Consider the following 24,377-nt stretch of genomic DNA (forward strand, 5'->3'; position numbering starts at 1 on the left):
TTTTTTTCTTTGCAGTTCTGGGGCTCACCAGAGCCATATATGAGACTGCTTGAGGGCCTCTAAATTTATACACAGCAGTGCTCAGGTGGTCTATATTGAGCCAGAGATTATTAAACTCTAGTTCGTATACATGCAAAGCATGATCTATAAACACTAAAATAACTCCCCGGTCCTTTTCTTCTTTGTCTAAGACTCTCCAGAAATTCTTGGGTAGACTAAAGGTGAGTCTGTTAACTTAAAAGAAATAAAATTCAGACTTTTTTTTAAAAGTACCCTACTGATGTTGAAACTTAGATAAGTTTATCTGACAGTTATATCTAGCCACTTTGGTGTCTCCAAGTTCAATGGAGCCTAATCTCTGCACTTCAATGAAAGCACATGAAGAGCCAAGAGAGGTTCACATAGAAAATTTTCCTATTTTATCTCATTCTTATGGCTTATTTGCTTATATAATTCCTACAGGGAATGATGATCTCTTTTCTTTGGATGCTTTGTCTAGCCAGGAGGCTTTTTTTTTTTTAATGAAGAGAACATTTTTTCTCCTGTTTTTTATCACACTGATAGAAATAAAGATGTACTATCCAAACTATTTTTTAGTTCTAATCTTTTTTGTTTTGTTTTGATTTACCATTTGAAAACATAGACATAGGTCACTTCCTCAGACATACCAATAGTGCATGAATAGTTACAATAAAGTTAGACTCAGAAAGTAACCAAGAACAGGATCCAGGAGACTATGTTCTTATCTGGAACACAGGTCAAAATGTCTTTTTCCTACTGTTGCATATTCATCAGAAGACTTCATTGTTCTTAGTGCAAAAACTCGATTTTCTATTTAGAACTTTAATGTTTATGGTGGGTTGGTGAGTGGGAGAAGATTCATGTTCTGTTTTTAAATCTGACATGAAGCCCTTATTTTTCTTTGTAATTTTGGGGTAACACGTACACACATACACAATTCTCTTGAAATGAGACACTGGGAAAATTTAGAAGTATCATTTCTATCTCTGATTACACCTAAGCACAGATTTTTTTTTTATCTACCTTATATACTCGAGTATAAGCCAAGTTTTATACTCGGGTCATACAGGTTATTTGATTCAGTGCACACACATCAAATCAAATGCACGTAGTCTCCAATAGTCTTCTGCTGTCTGTTGGAGGGGGCAATGCTTCAGCTCAGTCCACAAGAGCTGAAAAGGGAGGCGGCTGAACTGAACTGTATGCCACTGAACTATTTAACCCACAATATTCTACACTTTGTATGAGACTGACAGCAGTAATGATGATATCTGCAAACTCAGTGATCATGACAATGTCTATGCTGATACCATCACATCAGATATAGCTGAAGCTCTGTTTGAACATACAGGTGATGAGGAGGAGAAATCTAGTTTTGAAGGATTTTAACTTTTGTGATTTTAGATTGATTACCTGTGAAGCTACAGTTTTCTGCACTTTATTTAAAGTTTTAAAGTTATTGTTGTTAGTTAACAGTTTTTCTTATGCAATGAATATTGAAAAACATTTAACCTACTGATTTCTCGATTATTGTAATTGTTTTGGGTATATATTTTTATTTTTATATTTACCAGTGGCTGCTGCATTTTCCACCTCAGATTATACTCAAATCTCTAAGTTTTTCCAGTTTTTAGGGTAAAATTAGAGGGGTCGGCTTATACTCAAGTATATATGGTAATCAAAACTAAATTTTTGTGTTAGGTGTATACTAAAAATTTTGGATATTGATAGTTAATTCTTTCATTATCTTTTTTTGTTTTTTGTTTTTTTTTTTGGGCCACACCTGTTAACACTCAGGGGTTACTCCTGGCTATGTGCTCAGAAGTCGCTCCTGGTTTGGGGGACCATATGAGACGCCCGGGGATGGAACCACAGATCATCCTTGGATAGGCTAGTGCTGGCAAGGCAGACACCTTACCTCTAGTGCCACCACGCCGGCCCCTCATTATCTTAAAATATGAGACACTAAGTTCATTATATAAGATAGTGAGAGTTTAGGTAATAATGATGTTTTTTTGGGGGGGCACATCTGGCAGTGCTCATGACTCTGTACTCAGAAATCATTTCTGGAGGGTTCAGGATTATGTAGGGTGCCATATACTGAACAAGTGCTCTAACTGTTGTACTATTACTCTAGCCTCATGGGGTCATGATTTTTATGTTAAGTCTAATTTAAAACAAAAGCATTGATTTAACTAATATAAAACTGTATACATTTTAAAGTTATTAAAATGTTCTATAATTTATGCAATAGTTTTCTTTTATCTCAGAGGACCATGAGGTGATATGAGGTGCTGGAAATCAAACTTAGGTCAGCCACATTAAAGGCAAATGCACTACCCAGTATTCTATCTCTCTAGCCATGAAAGTAGGTCTTTTTTACCCTCCTGTACCTATGGTCCAATATTTTTATTCAGCTAAACATTTATTTTAAATTTTTATTTGGTTAGTACTTACTTGGAGAGAACTGGATGAATAAGATACAAAAACATTAGGAAGTTCATGACTATAAGAAGACAATAAATTAAACACCTTTCACACACACACCACACACCCACATACACAGACCCTATATATTGCCATAAAGTTTCCCCAAGTAGTCCTAGATCATTCTATCAGAATATAAGAAGTGCTGACAACAGTTTCAATGATTCTAACCAAAGAAAAAGATTCTGGGCTAAAAGATAGTAGTACAGATGTTGAGGCATTTACTTTGAATTAGTCTGACCATGGTCTGATCCCTAGCACTGCGTATGGTTTCCTGAACATCGCCAGGAGTGATTCCTGATCACAAACTCCATTGCAAGCCCTGAGCATCAAAACAAAACAGAATCTGTATTCCTGTTTTAAGAAAATTGACTTTAGCAGTAACAAGAATTATTCATTCCAATAAATTCCTAATTTAATCTTACTAAGTTCCTTTGTGTGATAGATATGTAGTGGTTCAGAGAGATAAGTATACATTATTTCTGAGTTTATGATAATATGCACAGTGTGCCTGCAGAAGGTGTTTAACTTAATTGTCTTCTTGCTTTCATGATCTAAGTTTCTTTTATCTGATTCATTCTTATTATCTCCAAATCCTGACCCGATTAACATTTAAAATTCAGGCATACTAATGTATGTATCCCATTTCTGGGACCCTAAGCTTACCAAACTTTGGATCTTTTAAAGATGATTGCTGATAAACTTGTCCCAAATTTGTTTCTGTGAAAGATGTTATCTTCTTTACCAAGGTATATTAGGAATAAAACTATCTTCTTTCCACTTGAAGGTATATTGTCCGTATTATAAGACAGTTTGCAATATAAACATCGTTGAAAAGATGTTTTGAAACAAAAGTTATCAATATGTTTGTTTACATAGGCAGAAATACAGAGCCCCTTGAATAAATAACTTCCCAGCACTTACATATAACAACAGGTGCTGGAGAAAGAGTATAGCAGGAAGGATGGGAAGAATGTTTGCCTTGCATGCAGTAGACCCTGTTTCAATTGCAGTACCACATGTGGTCACCTGAATCCTATCATGAATGATCTATGAAAGCTGCAACAGGAATAAGACTTGTGTATTACTGGATGTGGCACCCAATAAATAAAAATAGCAATAATAACAATACATTACACTGATTATAATTCTAGATTACATGGTGGTCATTATTGGGAGCTATGGATATGATACAGAGTGAGGTGCAGCCAAATCTTAGAAGAGACTAGGACTAAAAGAAAGATATATTTTATCTTGATATAAAGAACAGAAATGTCATAATAAAAGAAAGTTAAAATTTATGAATCATGTAAGCATCTCTAAGATTTCCCTATACTGTGTGGAAAGCCATTAATTTATTGGCATTCTTGAGACTTTCATGCATTCTGTTCTATGGGAGTATGACCCTATGGACATTATTACTTTGGAAGTTAAAAACTAGCTTCCTAGTAAACACCCGAGGATGGATTTCTCTTAGAATTCCCCTAAAATTTATACCATTATGTTACTATAAAGTTCTCATGTTACCTTTAAGATTAAAGAAACTCTTTTTACAAGAATTAAAAAACAGAATAGTTTTCCTTTTGTCTTTGTAATTTACCCCATTGCTGTATTTATATGTTATGTGTATTACACAGTGTTTATTACACAGTAATAAAAGTTTATTCCAAATAAATGGAAGCATGAAAAAAGAATTTTAGAATTAAGAAGTTCTCAAAGTTATCTATTGGGTTACTGGCCCTACCCTAATTAATATTTGTACTTTACCCTAGGGCAGGGGTGGCAAACAAGTTCGACACAAAGAGCCAAAATTTTAAACTGTGAGAGTCAGAGAGCCACACCACGCAGTGACCTACCAAACAGACAAACACTCACAGAAAAGCATCTAATTTTAACAATAATATATTAAACACATATAGCATTTTGCAATTTTTCGAGTGAGGGTAAAAGTCCTACAGTGATGGGGAGGGTGTGCTGCGTCCTCCACACTAAGAACTCACGGCAAGATGTGACCCAACATGTGACACTTGGGTGCCCCCCCACCCCCCCACCCCCGCTCGCTGGCCCGTGCAGTTGTTTCCGAGGGATGGGAGATGGGATGAACCGGAGATCTCTCCTCAGAGGTCCCTCCTCAGAAGCAGCAGAACAAAATCCAAACTTGGCAAAGAGCCACAGTATACAAAATAATGATAAGAGGCAAAGAGCCACATTCATTTTGGCCGGGAGCCGCATGCGGCTCTAGAGCTGCGTGTTCGCCATCCCTGCCCTAGGGTGTTATCTGGTGAGGGTGTATTGGATTATTCCCTTCTTGGTATTCCTCTCTCACCCTAGGGTGGGACCTGATTCTTGTCAATAAAAGCTGGGGTCTGAGGAAGGCAGAGGTTCTTTCTGTGCTCTTCTTCCCCCACTGATCTGCATTCCATCATAGAAGCAGAACATTTGGGTGATTGAATCTTGCTTGAGCACTGGGTTTCCTGAACCTATTCTTGTACCTCTTCACTGTGTGGATTATTTCCTGCATCGACCTTTGCTTCCAGGCCTGCTTCTCACCAGACCCTCATTTTGGAGCCATAGGCTCCATTAACAGATGCTTCACTAACAGTTATCAAGTTGATTTATTCCAGTTATCTACCCTTTGTCCTTTCTCAAACCTTGTATTGCTAATTATATCTCCATGCTGAATATACAATAATAATGGATTATTTATTTAACTTGCTCTGAGAATAGGAGGGATGAAGAGATAAGGTCAATTAATTAAAACCAACCAAGAGAAGTCTTAAAGCAAAAGGAATTATGAGGTGCTAAAGTTAGAGAAAATCCAATTCAGATAAGGACATCTTACATAAATCTTCAGAGGAAATGATTTTTAAAGTACTATTCTAATATTACTTACTTTTATTAAAATAATATTGCATTATTATAATAGGTAATCTTAGGTGTGCATCATTAAAATTCAACTTGTATGACATCACCCCTCTATCCTAATTTGGGTGTGGAAATATGAGATGGGACTACTTAGACAAATAATCAGTAGGAAGGAGATTAGTCCTTATGTTCTTATTAGTTTTTGCTTTCTGCCAAATTAAGATTTCTTAGATTGGAGCAATGTGAAGAGTATATTGAAAGGAGAAACACTGGAGAATGATTCAGACTTTGTGACCAGGAGCTGTGCAAGATTACTTATATCATAAACACAATTTGAAAGATCAACAGAAGTGATGAAAAGGGAATGAGCAATAATTCAGAGATGGAATATTGTAGTTAGGTAAGTGCACAGATGAGCAATCAAAATCTGGAAAATCTGTAACATGAAACTACTTATTATCTTTGCATACTATGATTCAATCATCTTTGAGTAATTCATGTTAAATGGTAACAGATTACATGGATGCAATATACAGATATGAGAAGTCTTTTATTTTGATCTTTCATGTTTGGCCAGTATTAATTCCAGTTTCCCATTTCTTTGTGTAGCCCCCTTTTGTAGGTATCATAGTCAAGTAATGGAGAGGCTGTTGCAAAGCATTTTGGGTTGTCTACTTCACTGAGAGCATTTCTTTCATTTGAATGCTCATACATAGAAAGGTATTTCTTTCTTGTAAACCTTTGCTTCGTACTGAAAGTGATTTGAAATTATTGTAAGGTTCACACTTTTATTTGAGCATCATTTAATTCAATGGCTCTGTGCCATAAAAATGTTTTTCAATAGAACGACTTTTCTTTTTCCCTCTCTGTTGGAAGTGTTTAGATTGTTGAGCAAATGTGCGTAGCATTCTCAGAATTCTATTCAACTCACCTAGTGCTTTCTGAACCTGTTATACCTGGAAATTGTAGATTCGTATAATGACAAAAAATAGTTTCAATTATTTGTTACTATTTGCTGTTTACAGAATTTGGTTTCTACATTATATTTATTCAGTATTGAAGTATTTAAGAGTAGGATATATCAATAAAGGCATTGTACACACTTGAGAAAAGGTAATGTTTTTTGCTTTTCTTTTTATATGCACCCTTTGCTCCATGAGGTACAATTCAGCCTCATAACAATCAGAGTCTTAATGTTATCGGTAACTTAAGATCTACTTCTTCCTTTGTTAGATACGGAGTAGTGAATATAGATTTTGTGAAGAATTTTTTTTTTATCTTTTGTGAATAGAAACACTCTATAGACACAGAAAATTGACTTATTTCTGTTAGAGAAATGAAACTTGACAAGAAAAGGATCAGCCTGTGGAATACACTGATGTATTATCAGATCTTTTCTGAGTCTGAATCTTCCTAATGGCATGCATAGTAATTCTCACCTCCCCCCACAGGTTCCCAGTTGCTTTAGAATATTGTAATCTTTACTCTGTCCCCAAAGGGGGAACAGAAAAAATAAAGTGATTGCTTGTGGGGGGGGGAGAGTGCTATCACTGTTTAAGAGGAAAGATAAAGCAATTGTGGGAGAGGTAGCAATAGTAGTCACCCATCTCTTTGATTGCAATCAGCAATCAGCACAGATTCCCCAAATATGTGGAGGATATGGTATTTTTTGTCTTGTAAACTATATGCAGGTTGTTTTAGAAACTCATGTTCAGTTACTTACCATAGAGATGAAGGTAGGATGAGTGGTAAATACTACTCTAAAAGCTATAAGGGAATCAAATTAACTGCACTTTTTTTGCCCAGTGTTCTAGGAGATATACAAACATACACTAGATGCTAGGGCTCCAAAATATATGTGTCAAATTCTACTAGTACAGTTATCCTATGGAGAAACAGTAATCTAAAACTTCTTACTTACCATCTTCCTGCTTTTCCAGCCTGCCTTTTTTTCTCCTTTCCCTCCCCCCTGGATAACCTATTTACAAGTACACCATTGGAAAGACTGTGACTTTTGTATTCCTGGTAAAAATTTGGTTGCTTTGAGAACACAAAATTTTTTATAAAAATAATTTTTATTTTGATCAAAGTGGATTACATATCTTTCACAGTAATAGTTTAGGTACATATTAACATTGAATCAGGGGCATTACCACCACCAGTGTTGTCCTCCCTCCACCCCTGTTCTCAGCTTCCATCCCATATCCCCCTCACTTACCCCCAGGGCTGCTAGTACAAGTGGTCCTTTCTGTGTCTAACTTGTTGTAGTTTGGGTATAGATTCTTTTGTCATTGGCTTTGGATTTGGTGTTTAACTCTGATCATTTTTGTAACTACTTAGTGCTCATACAACTGTTTGGTCTTGGTACCCTCCATTATTTCCCCCTCAATTTGAGAGGCGGAACAAGATGGTTCAAGTTATGTGGTTCTGTTTGAAGAAAAAAAAAACAATAAACTGGGGTATAAATCAAACATGCCAAAAATGGGTGGAGTCCTTAGAGGCTCTCGACATCAGTTTGAGAGAAGAAAGGGAAAAAGGAAGAGAAATACCACAACAATACAAAAAGAAAAATCAAACAAAAAGTCCAATAAGCACTACAGCAATAAAGACAAGCCCCACATAATAACCACAGTCCTGAGATAAAAACAGAGCATAAAAAATGAAAACAACAACAACAAAACTAGAAAAAAGTAAATACATAAAAAAAAGATATTTTATGCTGCTTTTTTTCTGCATAGGCATAGTAAATATTGGGGAAATTAGAAAGGGAATTTCCTTTGCCTAAGAGATACAGGATTTCTCTACCCTTGAAGTATACTATCATGGTAACAACTATAGACTCCTTGCATGTTCATTTATTCTCCCCTAGGTCCTTTTGTGGTGTATGGAAGACTTCTGCTCCATCATGGGTGATAAAATCAGACCTCTGTATCTAGAGATCTTGGTACCTGCACAGGTAAGAAATGGAGCTTATGATGAAGTCTTTCTTTATGGTTCTAGAAGTTCTGTTCCTTCACTGTCATTTTAATCCATTTTCTGTAGTTGGCGGTTATGGTCATTGCACTGATCCTTGGATAAAGTTTGGGATAGTCTTTCATTATGTTTCCAGAAGACCTGTTCAGTTGCAGTTGTCTCAGTCAGACCTCTGAAATTAGAGATCTTGGTTGTTGTACAGATCATAGGCCAAAACCTAGGCCAGGACTTTTTTATTGGTCCCAGGATACAGTCTGCCCAGTCATGGTTTTCACAGTCAGTCATCTGTAGATAGCGATATTATCTTTTGCACAGATCAAAGGATGACAAGTCTTCTGATTTTCGCTTATCTTAGATGGTGAGGCAGAAATCTGCTCTTAGATCAAGTTGTTTCCATTTCCTCATTGTCAGGATATCATATCAAAACTGGCACATGTTGGTGACAGAGCAGTATTAAGGATGTCCTAGAGGGGGTTTGGTTCCTGGAGCTGTTGTGGAGAGCTGTGTCATTTCTATGTCTGAGATCCAGGGTTCAAGTTTGGACAGTCGCTATCTAATAACCTGGAGTCTAAGTTGGTTTCACATGACATATGGAGAACACAGGTTGTTATAATTTATATTTAGAAACAATTGTGATCTACAGATTTTTAAAATGAGAAGATATAAACTTGCAGTTCAGAAATGTCCCTGCCTCAGAGGCTGGCTCTGTACTAAGGAATCACACTTAGCAGATTTGGTAGACCCAATGGAATACCGGCTATCAAATTCTAATCAGCCACATGCAAGGCAAGAATCTTACCCAACATACTATCTCTTTGGGCCCCTGACATTAGCTCTTATGTAAACTGCTCTCTTTTTTAAATTAAATTTATCTTTTTTTGGACACTGTGGTTTACTGAGTTGTTCATGATAGCTACTTTTGGCACTCATTATTCCAATACAATTTCCACCAGCAGTATGACCCTTCCCTCCACACTTGTCACAAATTTCCCAACCTCCTGAAGCCTGCCCCTTGGCAGCTATGAATAATTTACTTAATATTGCTTATTATGGGGCCGGGCGGTGGCGCTAAAGGTAAAGTGCCTGCCTTGCCTGCGCTAGCCTTGGACGGACCGCGGTTCGATCCCCCGGTGTCCCATATGGTCCCCCAAGCCAGGAGCAAATTCTGAGCACATAGCCAGGAGTAACCCCTGAGCGTCACCGGGTGTGGCCCAAAAACCAAAAATATATATATATATATATTGCTTATTATATCTAAATGGAAATGGAATTATTGGAAAAATTCATTAAAAGAAAATCTGTAAAAATTGTCATATTTCAGTGAAATCTTGTCATTGTCTGAAGGTCTACTAAAATAGACCTAATTGTAGGTTGCTAGTTGAAATTTCTGTTTTTGGTTTTGTTTGTTGAACTTATGTGGCTTCTGTGAAAATTTCACATCTAATTTGGTGTATTCCTATGGGGATATAAGCATTAAAATTAAGGGGGTGCCTAGCAGCTGAGTAAACCATTGTATGGTCCATGACTTTGGAGATCTGTGGAGCTGGGCTGAAGAGCTCATGTTGTGACAGCATTGTTTTGTGGGGGTCCTATGAAGGGTCTCAATTTGATCATCTGTGAGGCTGGTATGTCCATGAGTTTTTCCTGCTAGTTGTGGTCTCTCTACAGTTAGATGAATCTATGGGTATTGACCTTTTGCACAGACATGGTGAAAGGCTCTGGATAGTGGGTGTGGCTACCTGTACTTCTAGAAGTACAGAAGCACAGGGAGGGTGGCCCACCCTGGCTGCAAACTTTGCCTGGAGATGTCAGCCACAAAACCAACATACCTGAAATTTTGGCTGCTAGGAGTCTCTGCAGAGATTACTGGAAAATCAGTGAAGCTGGTTCATTGGAATGGAGACAGTTGTAGAGTTGGTCAGATGTTCAGACACCAGGATTTCAGAAGGGCAGATGACTTGCCCCACAATTTTCTGAAGGGCCCTACTGTGATCAGCTTTAAGGTCACTATGCCCCCGAGTTTTCCCTGCTAGTTGGGGGTCTCTCTCCAAGGGGTTAGATGAGCCTATGGCATTGTCCTCTTGCATAGACATAGTGGAAGGCTCTGAAAAGTGGGAGTGGCTGCTGGGATTTCTGGAATATCACTGTTCTTTAAGCTATGTATTTGTTCCCTGAATTCCCTGTGTTGTCCATGCCAAGAGTTTAATCCCCCCTCATATCATTTTACCAATAAATAAACCAATTTGAAAGAAAAAAAAAACAAGACATGAAGAGACAGATCATTAAAAAATAGTACAGGAGATTTCATATATCAAAAGGTATATGAAAACAAATGCTCTCTATCACATGATATCTGGTAAATAAAAATCAAAACAACAATTCAGAATCACTTCATACCCAGGAAATTGGCACACATCAGAAAGAACAAAAACAATCAGGACTAGCTTGGATGTGAGAAAAATGGATTCCTCACATACTGTTAGTAGGAATGTCAATGGTTCAAGCACTTTGGAAAACAATATGGTTACTTGAATAAAAGCTACTAATTGAACTTCCTTATGGCCCATTGATTCCACTTCTTGGTATCTAGCCCAAGAACCTAAAAAAACTATTTCAAAAGGAGACTTATGCCTAATGTTCACTGCAATGCTGTTTGTAATTGCCAAGATCTAATATTTGGATAAAGAAATTGTGGTGGTTATATACACACAATGGAATAATATGTATCCAGAAGAAAAGAAAGGAAGAAAGAGAAAGAAGAAAATGAACTTGTGTTTTCTGTGTCTGCAGCTTTCTCAGGCTGGAGAGATAGCACAGCCATAGGGCGTTTGCTTTGCAAGCAGCCCAAGGAAAGGGACCCAGTTGGATTCCCCGCACTCATAAGGTCCAACAGCCTGCCATAGGTGATTTCTGAGTGCAGAGTCAGGAGTGACCCCTGAGTGCCGCTGGGTGTGGCCCAACATCCAATCAGTCAATTAGTCAATAAATTAATAAAGTTTAAAAAGCCCATACTAAACTTTAAAGTTCATTGAAAAAAATAAAGGAAAAAAGAAGTGCTTTAACTACTGTACTGTCTCTGACCCAGTATAATTTCTTCAGATACTTGTTAGGAGTCACTGTGTCAGCTCATGTTCACATACATAGATATCTAATCATCCTAATAAATTAAATTTCTATTAATTACATTTTACCTACATATGATTAATTTAGTCATGGTTAAGCTAGTCATAGCTGTTATTTAATATTATTTAATTAAGTAAATAAAGAGCATATCCATCTTGACTCATGAGTATTTTTCTAATATTCTTCCTAGCAAAGAACCATATCTTCTGCTAAAATGAAATCTATGTTTTAAGACAATATTAGAGGAGATTTGAACATCAAAGAATCACTTGACTGGGAACATAGGTAGGAGAAAGGGATCACTAGTAAAGGAATTCATATTGGAATTTTTCCACCTCAAATTTATTCATGAAAACAAATGTTGTTAACTTGGTGCATATTTTTTAATTCATAGTGATTCAAAAATAATCATTAAAAATTGGATCAATTTTATTATCTTTGGAACCTTATCTTGGAAGTCATTATTAAGTGATTGTTGGATGAAATCATAGATGCTGAAAACTATGAAATAGCACAATGTATTTTTTATTAACCAGATAATAGTAGTAATGAATAGAATGAAAATAATAGTTATGAATAGGATAGATGTCTTACAGAAGGATAAAATCTCTTTATTTCTCACTCATAATAGTTTATAGTGGAGAAATATGATTATTATTGAGTAATAATTCTCTTTGCAATTAATAAGTTGATTCAGGTAAATATTTTCTGGGAATTGGGTCGTGTAAGAAAAAAACAAAATACTTTGTTCTGCCACATATAGAAAACATTTTTACTTAAAAACTCATTTTCATGCTTCAGTGCTCTATTATACATCACTTTTTTATAAATATAATCTAACTACCCTCAATTGTTTTTATTTAAAAATATATCATAACTATAATAAGATATTATTTAAGTTTAAATCACTAGTTTTTAAATTATCCTTATATTTTACAGCAATATTCTTAGTCTAGTAATTATTTCTTAATATAAAATTAAAAAATAACAAATGTGTTTACAAATAAATATGTAATTAAAAATTGCTATTTAGTTACCAAGTAATTTTGTTTAAAATTATTGTTTGTTTACTACTTGACAAGTGCTACATTCACATTTTAAAGAAAAGAATCCTATTCATTTTAATTACTTAAACATTTCAGGGCCTTAGGTCTTAAAGTTAATTAAGTCTGAAGTCTTAAAATTAATTAAAGATCTTAGAATTACAATTTAAGTTGACATTAAAGCACAGCAAATCTACTCGGTAGTAAATACTTACCACTAAAATTTTACTCAAATAATAGAAAGAAACATGGAACCTCTTTGGATTTAGATAATTTGTATTATTGCCTCACATTTATATGTTTAAGATAATGTCTAAGATGTTCATACTCTATTTTAATAGTTTTATTTACATTTTTCTGCACCTGAAAATTTCAGTATGACAAATTACTTAACATATAAGTAAAGTAAGTTGTTTTCATTTGTTTAGTCTGCCTCTTAGAAAATAACATAGTCATATTTAACACAATTATAATTTATATTTTACCATTATATTTAGTCTAAGTACCACCTTAATTAGGAGTAAAACTTTTATAACTATATGTGTTTATCACTAATTAAAACTTTTACATATTAAAATATCTAAAGAATGCTAAAGTATCAATGCAGCCAAATATGTTATGACTTGATTTCTGTGTGTTTGTTTACCTTTTGTTTCTATCTTAATCACCAGAACCTCAATTATTAACTACAATTCACTTGATCCCTTTTTTGTTGTTGTTTTTTTGACCAGACCTGGGGGCCTTCAGGAGTTATTCTAGCTTCTGCATTCAGAAATCACTTCTGGCAGGCTCTGAGAACCATATAGGATGCAGGGATTGAACCCAGATCCCTCCAGGGTGGTGTGCCTGTACAGCAAATGCCTCCTGCTGTGCTATCGCTCTGGCCCCTTACTTGATCCCTTTTATAAATATTTCTTTTCTAAGAGAAATCCAATTAGTTTTAGAACTAATTGTACAAAAATTATTTTTAATTATTTTTTCTAGTTGTGGGAAACAACAAATGGGGGACTAGGGACACTCCAGGCAATGCTTTGGGGTGATGTGGCCTGGGGAAACAATGGGGTGTGGGGAATTGAACCCAAGTCTTTGCATAAGTAAGTTTTGGGCTCTATCACTTCAGTCACTTCTCTGATCCCTATATTTTATTTATTTTAGTATTAAGTTATCCAATGGCCCTTTTGATTTTTGCTTTTCAATGTATAGAATCCCCATAAATTATAAAGCAATTAACAATTGAGTTTCAGGCTCAATATACAATGTTTAAGTACCAATTCTCTCACCAATGTCCATTACCTTCCACTAATGGCTCCATTTTCCCTCCTGCCCCGCTGCCTGCCTCTATAAGATAATCTCTATAGTCCATATCATTGAATATTCTGCCTATCTTTCTACAATGGATTTTATAGATTTGAGTTTAATTATATGATTTTTAATTCATCTTGAAGTCATGTTGTGGTGGTGTAAAATAAGGGCCCAATTTATTTTGTTCTGTTTTGTTTCTTTTTTTTCTTTTACTTGGTTCTCCAGTTTTCCTAACGCCATTTGATGAAGAGGGTTTTCTCTTTTTTGTTTAATTTAATAAATATTTTAATTGAATCACTGTGAGATACAGTCACAAAGTTATTCATCTCAGTCATACAATGTCCAACACTGATCCCATCACCAGTGCACATTTTCTATAACCTAGTGTGTCCTAGTTTCTTCCTCACCATTTCTACTACCCTCCCCTCTGCCTGCCTTTATGACAAACATTTTTCTTCTCTCTCTTTCTCTCTCTCTTTTTCCCCTGTAGGTGCTGTGGTTTGCAATACTGAAGGGATATCAATATATCACTTTATAAGAGGTTTTTCTTGTACTACTTAACGCACCTATTTCATTTGTCATATATTAACTATGCTTACATTTTATTTCATCGATTTGCAAAACTTTATTCCAATACCACATATCTTTGTTTGTTTTTGGATATCATCCAGCAGTGCTCATGGTTTCCTCCTGGTTCTGCACTCAGCATCATTCCTTGTGGGCTCAGAGACCACATGGGATGCAGAAAATTGAACTTGGGTTTGCCATGTGCAAAGCAAGTACCCTATATACTGTACCCTATATAATGTTTTCTGGCACCCCAATACCATACATTTTGATTACTAACAATTTTATAATATTGTTTTAATTCTTGTAATGCAATATATTTCTTTTTTCTTCGAATTCAATAGCTTTTTTTAATATAAAACATCTATGAAGGCCTGAATCAAATAATATATTCTAGCCAAAAAACATTTAAATGTTTGTAAAAATTTCAGAAAAAGGGTAGTTGTAACTTTTTCTAGTATTTCTACTAAGGTATTGATATAAAGCATTGACCAAAATTGTAGCCATTCTACCTTCTCCTTTTTTCCCCACAAGTATATCAAACTTGTGAAATAATTTCCAAATGTTTTCACTCTAGAGAAGGTCATTGAAAAAATAAGGTTTCCTTACTAAATTATCTCTCCAAACTCTTTTGGTGGAAGGCAAGATATTTCCAAAATAAATAATGAAGAATATCCTCCCCAATATGTTCACGCCTTATTCTTAGAGTCTTTTGAATGATATATTATGTTGCAGAGCAAAAGGGACTTGTAGATGCAATTAAGTCTATAGGCATTAAAAGGTAGATTATCCTTTATTATCTAGGTGATAGTCATATTTGTCTGTAGAAAGGAAACTTTCTCTGGTTGGCTGGAGATGGAAGAAATGAGGCTGAAAGGGAAATCAGAGATATTCAGAATGTGAGAAAACTTGATGCACAGTTACTGGCTTGAAGATGAAGGGAGCAGTAAAACAAAGGTTGGTGCTAAAATTAAATCAAAAGAACTTTCACAATCTTTTATTCATACAAAGTTAAGTTCCTTAACAATCTGAATAAAGATTCAGCCGCAGAATCTCCTGAAAGAAATACAGCCCAGCTGTCAATTTGACTGAAATGGATCACACCATACCTGAACTAAGTCTGTTTGACTAAGGTACAAGATAAGATCTTTGAGTTGTTTTGAGATGCTAATTCGTTATGGTAACAATTTAAACAGAATACAATAGTCATTGATCATATTGATGTTAAAACACTAGTAATGAGTCTATATTTATACATAGCAGAAACAATTTAGAGGAGATTAGATAGAAGATTAGATACCTTTATGTTTGAGTAACATGAATGATCTCACCAGCAAGCTAGTCTCTGAAACCCTTAATTCGGGTGAATTCTTGAAAGAAAAGCTCATCATTGAAAGTGGCTGGAACAATAGTACAAGGGTGTAGGAAGTCTGCTTTGCACATGACTGACTCAAGTCCAATCCTCGGCATCCATTATGGTCCCCAGAATTTACCAGAAATAATCCCTGAGTGCTTGGTGTGACTCAAAAACAAAAGTTTTTTTTAAAGGTTCTGAAAGTATTTTTAAACAATAGTTTTTTAAAACAATATTATTAACAGCAATAATGAATAAAATGTCAAAGTTTTTTTTTTAGCAATCTACTGAAATCTAAAAGGCGTCTCTCATAAGCAACTCAGTATTTCTCTCAGTTGCGATAGTTGTAGAAAAACTTGAATAATTAATTGTGGATTTAATAGAGAAATTAATATCTGCCTAAATGTTAACTAACAGTCACACTGATTACTTGTTTCCAGAATCCCTTAGTTTTAAAATCAGTTAGATTGTTACTTAATAATTTTGTCAGGAATGCAAATGATGTCCCAAGTATTAACTCAATCTATACTGGAGGTTTATCCAAATTAAAGGTCGGGCTGTTTTCTTTTTTTGCAATGCTCTTTGCTATTTTCTTTATTAAATTAATTCTGTCTCACACTTCTTGTCTACTGTTACCATCTATATTTCAGTGATCTGTAGCATGATCTTTCTAATTCTTATCTCTTTATCATGCACTTATAATACACTTTATACTGCATAACTCTTACTACATTTGTCAGAGTTCAGCCAAGGTTGAATGCGCCTGAAGTACGGGCACTGGGCAGATTATAAAAGCCAAGATAGATATTATAAAGAAAAGACTGAGTTCAGGGGGCTTACAGCCTTGTGGAATGAGCAGCCCGACTATATCCCATGTAGGATATTTATTGTTCAGGAATAATCAACATGGGAAGAAGGGCAGAAAACAGACAAATTCCTATCTAATGTCACTAAACTGAAGGGGTGGTGGTGGTGGTATTACATTTTGTAAGGTAAAATCTTTGAAGACTGTCTTCATCCTGGAAAGGTGGCAGGTAAAAGATAAACACATGACACTCTCTCTCCCTCTCTTTCATAGGGCATTTCTTGCAGGTTCTGCTATTCTAGTCATTCACTTTAAGAGCTCTCAGATCTTCATTTGCATCTTCTTTCAGACTATTCGCTCTCTAGCTAAACTTGTTTATTTCTTAGATGTCTTCATATATGACACCGTTTTTTGCAATGTTTTGTTTCCCTGGTTACTTAAATAATGTCTCATAGGTTCGGAGAATACAGGAGGTAAAACTCTTAACTTGTATGTGGTTGATCCACTTCTATTTCTGACATCACCTATGGTCTACTGAGCTCAAATTTGAGATCATTCCTGAACAGTCAAGAATAACTCCTGAACGAGTGAAGGTGGCTCAAAACCAAAAAAATAAATAAACATTCTCTCATTGATTTACTAAACTTTAATCACCCCATATATTTGATAAATGAAGTAAATATTTTATAAATATTTTTTTCTTTTGCCATGCCCTATGGTACTCAAATACTACTCCAGGGGGTCTCTTCTGGTGGTACTTATAGGTACCAACATAGTGGAATGAATAGAATCCAGGTCTTCTTCATAAAAAACATGTATTCCTTTTAAGTAAGCTCAATATCTTAAATAAATAGTAAATAAGTACTATATCATATCAATTATGTGAATTATATTAATATTCTTAGGGGAAAACTGAATGGCCTTATTTCATAGTGACTTGTCAAAGAGATATAGCTCTATTTATCAATAGTAACAAGAAATTTTGTCCTGATTCAGATAAACTTTGTTTTATGAGTAGCCAGTTTATATCATTTATCATTAGAGAAATATTTTTTCTTTAGCAGTTTTACCAAAGTCACATTGAAAATCAGAAGAAACTACATATAGGGTTACACCCAGCAGTGCTCAGGGGTTACTCCTGGCTCAATGCTCAGAAATCGCTCATTGCAGTCTCAGGGGACCATATGGGATGCCACAATTCAAACCAATGACCTTCTGCATGAAAGGCAAATGCCTTACCTCCATGCTATCTCTCCAGTGCTGAGAAACTATATTTTTAAGTTTCCAATCTAACATATTGATAAATAGAGAAGTACTACTAGGATACTAATAAGAATGGGAGTATGCATGTAAAGTGAAAATTTAGCTTACATAATTAAAAATAGAATAAAATGCCTAGTCCTCAACAAGCTCATACATTCAGGGAAGATTTTGTGAAGCTCTTTGTTTTAATGGTTTTGTACTTAGGGTATGAAATATTCATTGAGCCCACCATGCTGTTTCCTTTCTTCTCCATATACTATTCTTCTGGTCACCTACTTATTCTTTTAAGTGAATAGATGAAAAATATCATGGTGCTTAGAAAATCTTTTTGTAAATGTTTTCCTTTGCTTTTAGCCTGGAGCCAAAAATATTGTGTATTTCTGTTTTGGGAATATAACAAAAAGAGTTTCTGAAAAATACGAATGTTGTAGCTTAGCTAGGAAGGCAGTATTTTTTAGAAACACCTTTTTATAGAACCAGATGGTCTGGTTTATTCTCAAACAAGTATGTCACCTATAATTTGATGAATACCTTCCAAAGGCAAGTAATTTTTCAGTAGATAACAGATGGCAGATGGTATCAGTCAAAAGCATATCGAGACATTTAAAAAAAAACTTGATGGTTCAAGTGATTTAACCAACAAGATTTTCTCCAATGTACCAAGCATGTTTTAGGAGTAAAATTTGTCATCTTCAAATAATTCACCCTCATTTTCAAACTTTACTCCATGGAGAATTGAATGCAACCTGTTTTATATGGCACCTATAAAAATGATGAAAATCCCAAGCTGTTGTCTCTATTATATTTGTATCTATTATGCTATGCTTTGTAAACGTTTATATCTAAGTATCTTAGAACAGTGAAATCATTTATATTCGATTCTAAAACATTTTAATAAGACAATATCATATTATCTTTAGTGATGTGTGATTATATATTAATAGTGTATTTTTGTGAGTGCATTCTTAGAGCTATAGACATATAATATAATAGTGCAAAAAATTAAAAGTGTGGGATATTAAAATACTTAAAATATTAGCCATTGGTTTTACTCTGAGTTTTGGAAAATTATTCTAGAGCAGATTCATGGTTCAGATGCCCTAATCCATGAGTATGTTGATACTAAGATCTACTTTCATGTACTACCCATGGAATAAGAGATAGTACAGTGGAAAAAAAGAATATTTTTATGCTTGATAGCCATCTGATTTTGGATGGGACCATGAAATTTATCATTTGCATTGATATTTTTGAGTAAAAATTTTATGGTAGATTTAAACTAGTACCTAGAAAAATGGATTAGGCATTCATTATAGGTGTACACAAATAGTTATTTGATCTATCTTGCTATCCCAAGTCTACTGTTTCCTGACTGGGGTGTTTCAGAATGGCCATTATCTTTAATAATTCAGTGAGTTTAAATCAAGATAATTACATAGAAATCTATATCTAAGAACATAATATTAAGTATCTGAAACCAATGCAATACAAATGTTTTTAATTGGGTCTGAAGAAATAATACATGAAGTAGGTAGCAACCCAGGTTTGATCCCCAGCACTCTCCTAGCCTCCCTGTATAGCAGGCACTTTTTCTTTTTTATTCTCTCTAAATCTTCTCTTTTAGGCATTGTGTTTTAAATATGTTACTGATAGGGTACCAAACATTTCACTTTATCTCTTTTAATCATCTAATCCTGGTCCAAAGTGACCACTTCTCTCTGTCATTGTCATAGAGGTTCCTTTCCTGACCTATCCCACTTCCTTTCCCATCCACCATTCTGAAGTTGTTTCTACTAAGGAACAATTCTTCTGCTCTTCATTACTGTTGCCTTTGGGCTCTAGATGTTCCCTTATTGTGCTTCTTTATAGCTTAAATATGAGTGAGACCATTCTATATCTGTCACTCTCACTCTGACTCATTTTACTCAACAAATGAGTCATCCATGTATCAGCAAATTGTATGATTTTGTATTTTCTTACCGCAGAGTAGTATTTCATTGTGTATGTGTTTCATAAATTTCTTATCCTTATCTGTTTGTAAGTTTGAGTTGTTTCCAGATTTTGGCTACTGCAAATAGTGTGCAAGGCAGCACATAGTGTATATATCTTTTCTGCACTGTGTTTTGGGGCCCTTTGAATATATTCTCAGGATTGGAATTGCTGTGTTGTATAAAAGCTCAATTCCCAGGGTTTTTTTTGTTTTGTTTTGTTTTTGTTTGTTTTTGAGGATGTCCTTATTGTTTTACAAAAGACTGAATTAGTTGACATTCATCCACAACAACACTGAATTTTTGTTCATTCTGATAAGTGCCACTTCCTCTGTTGTGAAGTGTTATCTCATTGTTGTTTTTATTTGAATTTTCCCCATGATTTAAAGTATTTTTTTCACATGACTTTTGGACATTTCTTCTTTAGGAGAGTTTCTGTTCATTTTTTCTCATTATATTTTTATGGGGACTATTGTTCCATATGGATTTAAAGAGTATTTGATTGATTTCTCTGGAAATGTCATAACCATCCTTATAGGATTGCATTTAATCTGTATAATGCTTTGGGGGAGAATTGTGTAGAAACTGGAACAAAAAACAGCAGAGCACATTTTTAAAAAATAATATCTTCATTTAAACACCATGATTATAAACATGATTGTAGTTGGGTTTCAGTCATAAAAAGCACCCCCCTTTTACCAGTGCAACATTCCTACCACCAGTGCCCCCTATTTCCCTCCTCCCCCACCCTCTGCCTGATTTGAGACAGGCATTCTATTCTCACTCATTAACATTATCATGATAGTTATTAGTTGTAGTTATTTTTCTAGCTGCACTCACCACTCTTTGTGGTGAGCTTCCTATTGTGAGTCCATCCTTCTAGCCCTTATCTCTATTGTCTCGGCATTATTACAATAATGTCTTTTATTTTTATTAAAACCCATAGACGAATGAGACTATTCTGTGTCTATCTCTCCCTCTGACTTATTTCACTCAACGTCATAGTTTCCATGTCCATCACATATAGGAAAATTTTATGACTTCATCTCCCCGTTGTGTATATGTACCACAGTTTCTTTGGCCATTCACCACATTTTAAAAGAACTATATGAAAACATTGATATCTGTAGAAAGTTCTGAAAAATTGTAAAAATTATAAAATTTGTTTAAAAATTGTAAAAATGCTCTTGAAAAGGAAAGGTGCTATCTAGCACCTTGGCATTGTTAGGCATTGTTGCAGATTGTGTCCTAGCAGAGAAAAGGAACATTAGTGTAAAATATGGTTGAATATGAATAAAATCTGAGTTTAGGTAATATTTATGTCATTGTTTTAGTTTTGCAGTATGTAAAAGTGTGTCATATGATAACATTAATGGAAACTGGATGAAATCTACAAGAGCATGCTAAGTGCTATTTATTTTTGTTTATTTATTTATTTTTTGTTTTTTTAGTCACACCCGGCATCGCTCAGGGGTTACTCCTGGCTCTATGCTCAAAAATCGCTCTTGGCAGGTTCGGGGGACCATATGGGACGCCAGGATTTGAACCGATGACCTTCTGAAAGGCAAACGCCTTACCCTTCATGCTATCTCTCTGGCCCTGATTGTTTTTGAGACACACTTGGCAATGCTCAGAGGTTACTCCTGGCTCTGAGTTTATGAATCACTCATGGTAGTACTTGGGGGAAACCATATGGGATGCCAGAGATCAAACCTGGGTGAGCTGCATGCAAGGCAAGTGCCTTACCCTCTGTATATTTTTTGAGCACCTTGTTTTATTTATTTAATCAAAAATTTTTGTTGAGGCATCATTACTTTATAAAAGATTAGTTGTTTCTACATTATTGGGTTAATATTAGTATAATATGCCTACCGCTAAGCACTAATGTACTTCCACCACAATTCATTGAATCTTTTAGCTAACTTTTATAGCTGTCTATGGAAACTCAGTCCTTTCTCAGAACTATGCAGTGCCAAGAAAATGGATCAAAAACAATATGTAAATACATAGACTCTAAAAATACTCAGTTTAACTATAAGTATAGATAAAAATACAATGATAAAACAGGGTATATCATGTAAATTATAAGAGAAAATATTCATTATGGTTGTAGACAAAAGAAGCTTAATGTATAAAATATTGTAATGCATAAAAACATTTCATAATATGTCAATTCAAAAGACTCCAAAAACAATTATGAATTTAGATCTACCAAGTAACATACTTTTTATAGATATAGGTATATAGACAGAACTAATATGATTATGGATTTTTTTTTATTTTTAGTTTTTGTTTTGTTTGTTTTTTGGCCACACCCAGTGATGCTCAAGGTTACTCTTGGCTATGCACTCAGAAATCGCTCCTGGCTTAGGAGACTATATGGGATGCCAGGAGATTGAACCGTGGTCTGTCCTAGGCTAGGTGGGCAAGGCAAGACGCCTTACTGCTTGTGTCACCGCTCCAGCTCCTATTTTTAATTTTTAAACTTGTCAGTTATTTTTTAGATATTCATTGGGTTTTAATTATATTTGGGAAGGTGGAAAAATAAGGAATTGAACTGAAAATAGTTTAGAAGAAAGTTGGTGAAACCTGAGACAAAATCTTCCTGAGGGTTGCACATGGAGACAAGCCCAATGAGTACTATTATAAAAATGTTGAAGATTTATGTAATCAGTGCAAAAGCCCTCATTAATTTGTGTGTGAATAGGTAGAAGAGGCCCAAGGAGAAAGTTTTATTAATACCTACCTGAGCCTTTTATAAATTGTAATGGAAATGCACTCCTCCTTTGGAATTTTCCTTTTGATAGAAATTTATTTCCTATAAAACAGAGCATGAGTTTTATGATATTTAAAATGGACAACAGTTAATGAAAACCTAGTTATCTACAGCTCTTGACAGGATAGTATTATTGCAAAGTTCCTGCTCATTCATTTTCCTACTAATCATTTGTGTATAAATGTTATAAATTATCTTTTCTATAATTTAACATTTTAAAACTAGCACTCAAATTTCAGTTTTAGAAAATTTCAAAGATGGATGAAAATGTGAAAAGAGTCCGAAAGAACTGAAGAGGAATTTTCAAATAAAAATGTACCAGAGCAAATGTAGCAAATTCAATAGACATCTACCATTCTCAGTATGAAAACACATAAATATCCTTGGACAACTTTTGAAAATGACTTTTGCCTTGGATTTTACTCTTTGTGTGTGTGCTTCCTATTACCTTTGTCTGACTTATATTGTTATCATAGTTGTTATATTTCTGTTACATAGAGCTCCTATAATAGATGTTTGTGTGCTCACCATTTTTTACCAAAGAGTTGGGCAAACAAGATTTCATAGGCTTTCCTACAGAAAACGCATTGTAAATAAGTAAGGAACCCTAAAAAATTAGGGGGAAAGAAAGATTTGGGTAAATATAAACTTTAAAATTTTTACTTTCATGAGTTCTCAGGTATGAGATGCCTCATAGTAGTAGTATTTGATGGTTACTTCCCAACTTATGTGCTTTTATTATGCTATTGATTTGATTCATGAGTCACAAAGCACCTTTGTATGAAAGCTGGCCAATGACTAAACCAACACACTGACTTCAAAGATATGCTTTGGCTATAATTCTTAGTGCTCTGACTACAGCAGTAGGGAATGCCAATAGAATTTTAAGTCTTTCAAAATAAAATTCAATAAAGAGAAACTTACTTAAAATATTATTGTTAAAAATAAAAGATAGGTAGTCACTAGACCAAAATAAGGAAACATAATTTTCTCTTTATAGTTTTTATTTTGAAACAAAACGTTAATCTTTTCATTCTTGTAATGACAATACTCTTCCTCTTTTCTGAAAAACAAAACATTGCCATTACAGAAAAGGGCAGTCAATATTTTTTTAATTTTTGTTTTGTTTTTGGGTCACTTCTGGTCATGCTCAGGGAACCATAGTGGATGACAGGAATCAAACATATATTGGCTGCATGCAAGTGCCCATACTATCACTCTGGCTCTTCAACTGTTATTTTTAAGTAGAACTAGACTACTGTGATTTTGATTAATAATTACAAGTAGTAAAGTCAAGTACATCATCTAAGACAGAGGTACATATGGACTTTTAGTAAATGGGAAGTTTGTTTCATTATTATCTGGTCCCAATTCCAGGAGTGCCAAAAACCAACCATCACTGTCAACTCTGCTCTCTATTTTGATGAGTAGAATAGTTAATCCAAATGTCTTGTTTTATTTTGTTTTGGGGACTAACTCAGAAGTTTTCAGGCTTACTTCTGACGTATGCTCAGCAATGACTCCTTGTACAGCAATCATATGGGGTACTGGGAATTAAATTTGAATTGGCTGCTGGAGAGGCAAGCTCCTTATCTACTGTATTATCTCTCCAGCACCAATTCTTAAACTTTTTAAATTATATAATGGGATTTCAATAATTTTGGTTAAAGAATGAGAAGTAAATGATATCAGGTAGAATACAGTGAAGTAGTATAATGAAACATTCTCTAATGCTAATAAAATCCATGGTTACTATTAGCATTCCATTTCACTAGAGCTTAAATCCTTTAAGTAAATTTTTATATAAATT

The sequence above is a fragment of the Suncus etruscus genome, chromosome 1, assembly GCF_024139225.1.
Source record: "Suncus etruscus isolate mSunEtr1 chromosome 1, mSunEtr1.pri.cur, whole genome shotgun sequence".
NCBI classification, from domain to species: domain Eukaryota; kingdom Metazoa; phylum Chordata; class Mammalia; order Eulipotyphla; family Soricidae; genus Suncus; species Suncus etruscus.